This window comes from Falco peregrinus, chromosome 8 (assembly GCF_023634155.1).
Source record: "Falco peregrinus isolate bFalPer1 chromosome 8, bFalPer1.pri, whole genome shotgun sequence".
Classification (NCBI taxonomy): domain Eukaryota; kingdom Metazoa; phylum Chordata; class Aves; order Falconiformes; family Falconidae; genus Falco; species Falco peregrinus.
Genome location: NC_073728.1, coordinates 2,829,540 through 2,839,286, shown reverse-complemented (window position 1 = coordinate 2,839,286; position 9,747 = coordinate 2,829,540). Strand labels below are relative to the sequence as shown.

The following is a 9,747-nucleotide window of genomic DNA, read 5'->3' as shown; positions in this document are numbered from 1 at the left end:
ATGCATTTTCTACCTCTTTAATTTTCTCTGAAACTGATTCTGACCCTTTGGTTTTAATTACCCTGAGAGAATCCTGAACTGCATTTACAAACCCTCTGTGAAGCAAGCCCATGCTGTACCTCTGAACTGTATTTTTAAACTGAGGATTGCTGCCATCCAGTCTTCAGACATACTTGAGCTGCACCCTGAAGCAGAGGTCTGCAGTGAGCACCCACCCACCCCTTCACCACCCCCTCTCCCCCCACAAAGTCTTTCTATAGAGCAGGACCTCCAGGTAATAGGAACCCAGTTCCAGTTCGATGTGGAGTACCTAGTAGAGCGTTACCCCGGTGATTCTCTTGGGAAAGAAGTGATGGCCAGGCAGTGCATCTGATTAAGAGCATTAGTTGTTCACTTTGTGCCTTTCTTCTGTTATGATTTTCAAATGTGTACCTGTCAGGATAACCAAATTGGGCTCGTGAGCAATTAGATTAGCAGAATTTCAAAACTTGTGGCTTTTTATGACTGTACCTGTCTTGTCTTGGCCAAGCAGTGTCATTATTATAATACCATGTGGATAAAGGATGCTTACCACCTCCTCAACAACTTGTTCACTCTTATCTCTATTGGCATGCATTTCCATACCCTCCTCCAATTTCTTGTCGCTGATTGCTAGCTCTGGAAGAAAACAGCAAGAGGCAGGACTAACAGGAGAGTTAAATTAGACCACTTTCACACACCACCCTGCGTAAATTGCACCTGAATAAAGTCTTCAGCAGCCAGAAGAAAGAAAAGAAGGTCAAAATTGCAGCTAAAGAGGCAAGCCTGTGACTTACTCCTCAGATGAAGGACATTGCAGGTATTCCCTGGAATGATGTTCTATGTCCATTTCCCCTCTTACTGGAGGGGAAAGTCAGACCTGATGCTACTCAGTCCATAGCTCCTTGGCGTAATTATTGGCTTAACCTTAGACCTTCCTCTCCCATACAAAAAAATGAAAGCACCTTGGCTCTGCACAGATGGGGTGTTGATCCTCTACAGTGAAGCACTACTCTTGTTACTGCGGGAAGAAACCTCGTGCAAATAGTGGAATTAAGCTAGTCTAAAAATAACAACATCTGGCATCTTCTCTTTAACAGAGAAAGGCAGATCACTGTCGAAATGCAAAACCCAGCTTTACTGCCTGAAAGGGGTTTTCTTTTTCCTGTGTTTCATTCTGTGTCCAAAAATTCACCTGAAAAACTCAGACCTTTAACAGCCTGTTGTGATGACCATAATAAAAGCAAATTTTTTTGCTTCTTTTTTCAATGCTAAAGAAATAAAATTACCATTTCTTCTCTTTATTCTTAAAGTGTTAGGTAAACTATTATTAACCCATATCACTATGTTTGGAAACATTAAATCTTTGTTCCCCATAAGTAAATGGAAACCACCCCAAAGGACTCACAGGACACTGAAAAAAAACCCCAATAATTATTGTTATAGTGTACGTTTATATATTCTGAGGAATGCTGTAGGCAGTGTTCTTGTGTTTACTGAAGTAATTATAAATACTTAAAGGGTATTTTGAAGGGGGTTTTTAACACTGAAATTTAAGCTTTCAAAGTCTCTTTGGTGTGTAGATTAAGAGATGAATGTACGAAGAAATATTCTAAGTAAAGAAACAGAAGAAAATTCTATCACTAATTTTAGTTAACGTGCAACTGTTGAGAGGAATCCAGTTATTCCCAGAACAGCTATCCCTCTGGAAAGAGTGTGGTAATTTATGCGAGAGAGTACAAAGTTACGTGGATGTATTTTTCGGATTTGTACCGGATAAACTGGGAGGCTGTAATTTATTTTCAGGTTATTGATCGTTAATCTATCTGGTAAACCCCAACCTTCTAACAGAAAACCTAATCGTATGAGAAGTGTCAGTCAGTGGAGACAGTCCATTAACAAGCTGAATGCTGTGTAGCTAATTAGGTTTGGCTGAGCTAACTGCTCTCTGAGCATGTCTTCTTGTGCTCCAGCTAGAAAGCCATCCTCAGGGCATAGCTAGTTTTCCACTCTGCTGTGCTGCCTTAATCTAGTAAACTTCTACCTATGAACTCATTAAAATGTTTTATTTCCTTAATTACAAGATGCTTGCTCCATTCTTCTGCAAGACCATTTACCCCGATTACATCTCTGCATTAAATGTTTTTAAATTTGGGCATATCTAAGCATTAGTGAAACAGAATCAGATTCCATTTCGACTCTAAGCAGAGAGATCTGATCCCTGGAAAAGGAGCTGTGCTACTCTGAGCTAAAGCTAGTAAGATGTTCTTGTAAGTCTTCAGACACTGCTGGAGTCGCGATGACTTAGATATGGAAAAGATGTTTGTCCAGATTAATAGTTTTTCCTGTCAGAATTATTCTAAACTGCCTGGAAGACATTAAGCATAGAATTACAATAGTTGGACCCAGTTCTTTTTTTACCCAAAGTCAAGTGAGCATCAGGTTTTGGATTTAGCTAACATCGTAACATCATGCACTGTAGCTAGGAAAGTAGCACTGGGCTTTGATTCTTGGCAGCAGCAGAGTCTTGGGTATCATAGTCGAGGTGTTTCGGTCTTCCGTAAACAGTCATGACTTCACTTGCTATGCTGCATAGCTTGAGTTAAAATAAATGTTAAAGGTTCCCATAAAAGCTTGCAAAGGCTGGACTAAAACGGCATGGTGTGTCAAATGTGAGGCAGCTTCAAATATGCTGCAGTCCAGCTTTTCAGTCTGCTGTCATGGCTCAGAGATTCTATGAAAACAGTGTCAATGGTTTCTGCTTAGCGTGCTGCACCGCTCGTTCAAGCAAGGAAACTGAGTATCTGAAAACTAAATAGTTATCTAATATTTTTAATCTTAAAATTTAGGATGGAATGTTGACCAAAAGAACTGGCTAAATGATGTTGCAGAGAGGAATGAACAGTGCTAGTGCTGCTGTCCCTTTGGGCCACTCTCGGGAAATCTCAGGGGGCTCACTGCTGGTTCAGGCTCTGTGTGTCTTGGGGAAAACAAAGAAAGGTATCACATTAGAGTGTTTGAGTAGCGCTTGTTTGTAAAACAAAGCGCCCTTTCCGGCAATAGGCATTGCTCCAGTTCCAGGACTACAGCGCTGGAGCTGAAATTACATGTTATAAATACAGTTCGTCATACGTTTATACAGTGCCAGTCAGCAGCTTTACATGTAGGTTTTGTTTCCTGTAAATCTAGAATGAAAATATTTTGGTGGATTTGAAGTTTAGCAAATTGTTAACATAAACACATGGTAATGGTAAGAAAATTCTCTAAGCTTCTGCAAAAATAAAGTACCCATGCTTTTGGACCTATCACAGTCTCCCGCTGTATTTAGTTCGTATTATTTATTCTCTTTAATGTCTGCTTTTACTTACAGTGTTATCTTGCTTGTTTATTTTACTTTGACTTTTTAGGGGATGGGGATTGTGCTTAATTTATTTGTAGAGAATAGGCTGGTACGTGCGGCTCAGTGTGTCTGGAGCCTCAGCCCCGGCCTTCGTTCCGTAACAGCTTCACTCGCCCACCACCCTTCCCGACGCCAGTTACGCTTTTCCTACAGCTGACCCACAGGAGGGGCGTGGGCCCCAAAAGAGCAAAGGACAAACTTCTACATAGTGGCAAAACTCGCTCTTAATGTTTTACCTAAATCCCCTTACCACAGAAACAGAAAGGTATTTCTGCACGCAGAACTGTCATTATGAGTAAACTGGACTTGGTAATTACGGTAATTACGGGCTAATAACATGAACGTGAGCAAATGGAGGCAAAGCACAGAGGCAATGTGTTGCGGCAGACAGTGCCTGATTTGGGGAATATCTATGCTGCCTGCTTTTCTGCAACAACTTCTGGCAGCTGAAAGCAATGAAACACCTTGCTGCTTCCAATGAAATACACTCAGAAATTTTCTATGATGACTCAAAGAAATTAAAAGCGAAAGCAATTTTCTTGAAGGGGTGAGAGGGCATGGAGCCTTTCCTGGTGTGCAGAGGTCTCTATGGGAAAGCAAGCAAGCCATGCGTTTAACGATAGCTGTGCATTAGTGCTTAATGGTAGCTGTTGGCTTTATCTTTTATACTTTTCTCTTCGATTGTTACGAAAAATATCTGTCGAAACTGAAACATGAGAAACAAAACCAGCTTTGAAGTTTAATCCAGAGTTTATTGAAGTAAGCATATTAATTTTAGTAGGTTTTGCAGGAGCTGTTTGGCACACTGCGCTCCTCGTGGAGCCGTGTATTTGGGAGCAGCAGGCGTATGCCCCTCTGCAACTAGAGGGCCCTACATGCTGCTAACAAATAGAGAAAGAAACAGTGTCATCGTGGTTCGGGCTGAATTCAGTGTGTATGAAACATCTCATAAAAAAGCAGATTTGTTGTGGTGTTACGGTGGTTGTTAGGGTGTCATGTGCCTGGCAGAGAGCAAGACTTTTTTTTTTTTTTTTTTTTTTTAACATGTATGCAGTGCACCTACAGAAATCATGTGGCTTTCAAAATGTCTGGCTTTAGCATCTAGGACTTCTCCAGAAATGGCAGAATCTGGAAAAGCTCTAAATGCTCATGACAGGAAACATTCCCCCAGCCACCTTTCACACGTCCTGCCACGTTCCACCTTCCACGACAAATGCTCGTGTCCTTATTTGGTGTATGGTCAGGACCACATTTTTCAGTAATGATTGTGACATGCAAAGGACATGATTCAGCAAGACCCTAAAGCATGTGCCTCACTCCCAGCACATTTACATTCCCATTGATTTGCAAGGAGCTACTAAGCAACTGAGTAAATACTTGCCTGAGTAAAGCCAGCAATATTTTTAAAACTCTGGAGGTAGAGTCTGATCAAGGGTAAGTACCACATTCCTTTATAAACTTGTTTTATCATCATTTTCGGGAAAAAATTCAAGCACACTTCCTTTAGGTTCACTAGGTGACTACTGGAAATGATTGCTTCAGGGTAATAGAAACCAAATAATCTTTTTTCCACATTCTCTTGGAACTCCACCAGGCACAAGCACAATGGGGGGTGGAGGAGGAAAGCCTCACATCCCATTGTCTCCACAGGACTCGCTGTTCCCTACGGAAAGTCAGTGTCGCTTTTTCCAGTGCCTTACAGATTTGTCAGAGGGAGAGTGCCTTTCTGCCAAAGATAATGTATGTGTTTTGAGTGTGAGTGAAGAAGAAAACTGTGCCACTCACACCTGGCTTGCTTGTGTTGTAAGCACTTCAGCAATCACTCCTGCCTTGTAGTTCGTGGGTGTTTTGCAGTACTTAAGACCACATTGTATTAAACCCTAGCTTCAGACATCTCAGCAAAGTAGTATTGCTGTAGCTGTCTCAAAATGGTCTACAACATTTTTTTATACCTTTTCTTTCTTTCGTTCTTTTTTTTCTTTTAAAGATCAATGTTGAAGTAAGTTCTCTAAAAACGCTGAGGCGGGCAGCTTTTTCCGTGGGAGGTTTCTGGCGTCTGGCTTTGCTCCTCCTAGAACATGACAAAGTGGAGCTCAAGGAAAACATATTTTTTTTGCCTCCTCTCTGAACTTATATTGGCAACATGCTTTTTTTTCTGAAAACAGACAAGAGTTTCAAGACCATACAAATATTATTGCTAAATTTGAATCCCCTGAAAAGAAAGTCAGGCTAAAGCAAACAAAGTCCATCGAGGAGAAGCTGGTTTTATCAGTGCATTAACTGCAGCGATGCTACAAAAGGCAGTTCCAGTGCATGTTCACTAAGCAGGCATCAGATAGGAAAGGGTTCTCAAGCTGCCTCTTCCTGTATGATATTAAAGGAAAACTGTTTCAAAACTTAATTCCGGGAAGATTATTCCTCATCAGTATCTCGGGAACAGAATACATATATTCTGTGTCCTCTACATCACCAGGGCATAGCTGTCAGAGAGATGCTATGTAGTAACAGTCCATGGTGAGAGACTTCAAAGGCCTGCAGTGAGAAGTGACTGGGTGGTGGAGAGAGATAAGACAGCTTGAGTTTTATATTTGAGCCCTTATCAGCAACAGATTTGTTCTTCGTACTGATTCCTCTGTACTTGTCGATCTTCAGTTATAATTCCACCTTGGCAAGTGCTGCCGCAGAGGAACCATCAGCACTAGTTTAAGTACTGTGTTTCCCGACCTTCAAAAAAAAATAATTTAAATGACAATCTGGTAATGTCCTAACACCAATGCGACTTTTCTGGAGCTGCATTGGTAATAGCAGTAGGAGGAACTGGAGGAGAGAAGAAAGAGTCAAAGAGGGAAGACCACTTCAGAGGAGGAAATTATTTTAGACCATCTCCCAGACTGAATATGTTTGATTTGTGGCATTTCAAGGCAGTGGTCTGTTTGTGAACTTGACCATCCCTGTCTTGTACACACGTTGCCACCACCACAGACAACCAGTGCAGGGTTTTTTTGACACCATTAAAGAGAAAGACTGGTTTTGGAAAAAACAAAATGTGCACACACCACCAGGAGCCTGCTGGCACTGATTTCTCCTATTCTTCTATTACGCTAAAATATCTTGATTTCATAGGCTATACAAAAAGAAAAAAATATTTTAAAAAATCCACCCATAAGCCCTACCCCAGCACAAGTTATTGAATACAGAAGCAGTATGCTGCTCTTCTCTGCCCCACCTAAAAAGTGGATGTGTTATTTACATTGGCAAATGTTTTCCAGCTGCCTCAACAGCTGGAAATTCAACAGATTCGGCTCTGTTGAAGTGTACGCTGTCGGGAAAGGACATGGCAATGCTGTCCCCAGACGGAACAGAATTGCTGGCCAGGATTCCTACATCTGGAAACCAGAATATCTGTTGCTGGGACCTCTGCACAGATGTGACCATACATTTAAGTCATGTTGGAAAAAAGCAGGGTCCTTTTGCTGAGATTCTTGAAAATGTAAACTACTCCTTGATGAAGACTCAATCATCTCTGAAAAGGTTTCTGTGGGCAAGTTATTTTCACTCTGTCTGTCAGACTTCAGTAAAGCAGATTTTTCTGAGGACAGGAGAGCAGAGTTGCGTGTTGCCTTTATTTAGATGGCATTATAACCCAAAACGGCTGGGTGACCTTGCTGGTGGTCACAGCAAGGCAGAAAGCTGGGAGCTGCCCGAGGAAGAGAGACCTGCTCTGGGAGCAGTGAACAGACAGAGATGTTTTGGGGCAATTCCATCTGTCTCTGCCAAACTCTTGATGTCTTGTTATTTCCTCCTCCCTCAGCTGTCTGAACAATTGCTGATCAGGTTATATTAGTATGAAGACCAGGTTATATTAGTGTGAAGACGGACTCTCTGTGTCTTTTGCCCTCAGGAGATCATTGACCTTTGAAATGAATGCTGGTTCTGCGCTGCTTTGCACTGCAACACAAGTAGCATGGGGGGGGTGGGGGGTGGGAAAAGAAGAAGTTGCAGTAATTTTGATCCACCCCACCCTGCCCTGCAAAAATCGCTCTTCTCTGCATTACATTTTGGGTTACAATTAAAATTATGAGCAGTAACCTCTGAAAAATACCCTGCTGCTGCTTCACTGTTTGCAGGAACTGGGGCTTGCAGACTGCACACGCCGCAGAGCTCAACAGCTACAAGTTGTGTGCAGGCATTTGCAGGGTCCTCCTGTGAAAACAGCAGCTCTGGTTTTAAAAACTGGAGCGCTACAATAATATTGTTTTTACTAGCTCAAGGTTCAATATCAATATAATAATAAACAAAAAAACCCTGTTCAAACAGCTCCTTAAAAATACAGTTTAAAAAAGAAACTGCATAGATAGCAACTATTCCTGTTGAGGGAAGTGGCTACAGGACACGCAGTCTGTCCCTCCTGTAAATGGGGAAGAGGAGAAAGAGAGAAATCACAAGAATCAGGCACTGCTGCGGTGAATGATCAGGCTGGCGCTCAACATCGTGGTGTAAGTGGCCTCGCTGTTCTGTAAGGCGTGCGTGCTGCCCTCAGGAAGGGGGTGCCTGCCCGAGTTCCAGGCACGTCATGGCTGGCAGTTCATTTTCTGATTCACTGCTGTTTGGAAGCTGCATAACCAAGTTTATTTTTGTATAATTAGTGATAGCTGTGGTACTATTAGTATCTTTTGAGTTAATAGGGGTGAAATTTGTATACTTCTTTTAGGGTGTGAAGTGCAGATTACATTAAAACTGAAGCCCCCTTGGAAAAACAGCAATGAATTCTTGTCATTCTTACACTATGAATTTTGACACACCCTGTAATATAATGTTATCCCAGAATCACGCTTTTCAAACTAAGTACTTTTCGGTCATTTCAGATAAATTTAACTCAAACTCCGTGAGTTGGTTTTTGGGGTAAGACTCTCCCAGCGCCTGGCTGCTGCTTCACATGGGAACGTGGCGATGCACCAGCCCAGCCCAGGTACATACAAGCCAGAGAGCCCCAAGCAGTCTCTCTTCAAGTAACTGGCTTGCCTAAAATATTTGTATTCCAAGCTTCTTTGCAAATGATTAGTAAGTATTGACTTAAATTTTAGCTTCTATTCAGTTTGAAGAAACAGTGCCTTGAAGCTCCTGTGTACAATTTCCTTATTTTCATTACATATATTGATTTGCGAAAGGATATTGCGTTGTGCTTCAGGAACTTACTCTCAGAATTTTAGTGAGCTGGAAATTTGATAGATGACAGGCTTTCAAACGTCAGGTTTCACTTGCAATTTATCCAGTGGATTTGTCTCTCATACATTTAATATTTAATTAACAGAAAAGTAATTCTGCAAATGGGAAAGAAATGGCAGTGTTTACCCAGCTACAAGGACTTATACTAAACTACCTGCAAAAAAAGCAGAGAAAGATGATTCTCTGATGTGAATGCTGTTCAAAGTAAGGCTGTGATTCAAATAGCTGTGTTAAGGTACTAGGTTTAGGAAACTGCCTAAGTGGTCTAACAGCCCAAAACTACTGTGAGGCTGTGTTTGGTGAGAGCCACTAGCCACGCACTTCAATGTATGAACAGGGACAGGGTGAAGCACCTTCATGGGTCATTTTTTCTTCTAAGAAATAGCTAAGCAACCTCAGCATAACTTGTACTGAAAAGCTGTTCAGAAGTTATACGGATACCACCTCGCATGTTTAGAGAAAGCCACCTGTTGGAAGCAGTTCCACAAGCAGACATATTTATTGAGAGATGGCACCATGATTAAATGAAAAAATAAGTATCAGTTTGCTCCCAAGACCTTGAATTTTGCCCCTACCTGTCCAAAAGGCAGTAGTATTTGTTTTCTTTTTCAATTATTTTTCAGCCTTGAATTACAACACTGCATGCTTGTGGAGCATTTTGGTATACATTCAATAACGTAAACCTGTTATAAAGAACAGCTTTTTCTGTTCAACATTTTATTTTAAATATTCTTTGAATGCTCTGCTTTACCAACAAAAGGCATGAACTCAAATTTGTCTGGTTTTCTTGGAGAAGTCCATGATAATTTCATTAGAGCTACCACAGAGGCTCATCTGAGTTTACCCTTTGTGTGTATGGGAATGAATTTGTAGTGTTATTTCTAAAGTGCGAGGTAAGAGATACAAGAAGGGAAGCTTACCTGAGCGGGGTGGGAAGACCATACATAGTGTGTATGAAATCAAGCGTTTTCAAACATAACTTTATTTTTTCTTCCCAATTTCAGCATTGAAAAAAGTGGCATTAAGTTTGTCTCAGACAGGACTGCTTCCCCTGAGTTTGACAGGCTGTTAGTTACCTCAGCAATGTTGCTCCGACCCAACCA

The 9,747-nt window shown here is 41.4% G+C and overlaps 1 protein-coding gene across 1 annotated transcript in view; it reads left to right on the top strand.

Moving 5' to 3' along the window:
- Positions 1-4,758: 4,758 nt before the first annotated feature.
- The window catches only part of SLC39A10 (solute carrier family 39 member 10), a 53,566-nt gene continuing 48,577 nt past the window's right edge, over positions 4,759-9,747 (top strand). Inside the window, exon 1 of the mRNA XM_027792300.2 lies at positions 4,759-4,852. The gene's annotated coding sequence lies outside the window, so the exon portion shown is untranslated. The remainder of the gene's footprint in view (positions 4,853-9,747) is intronic.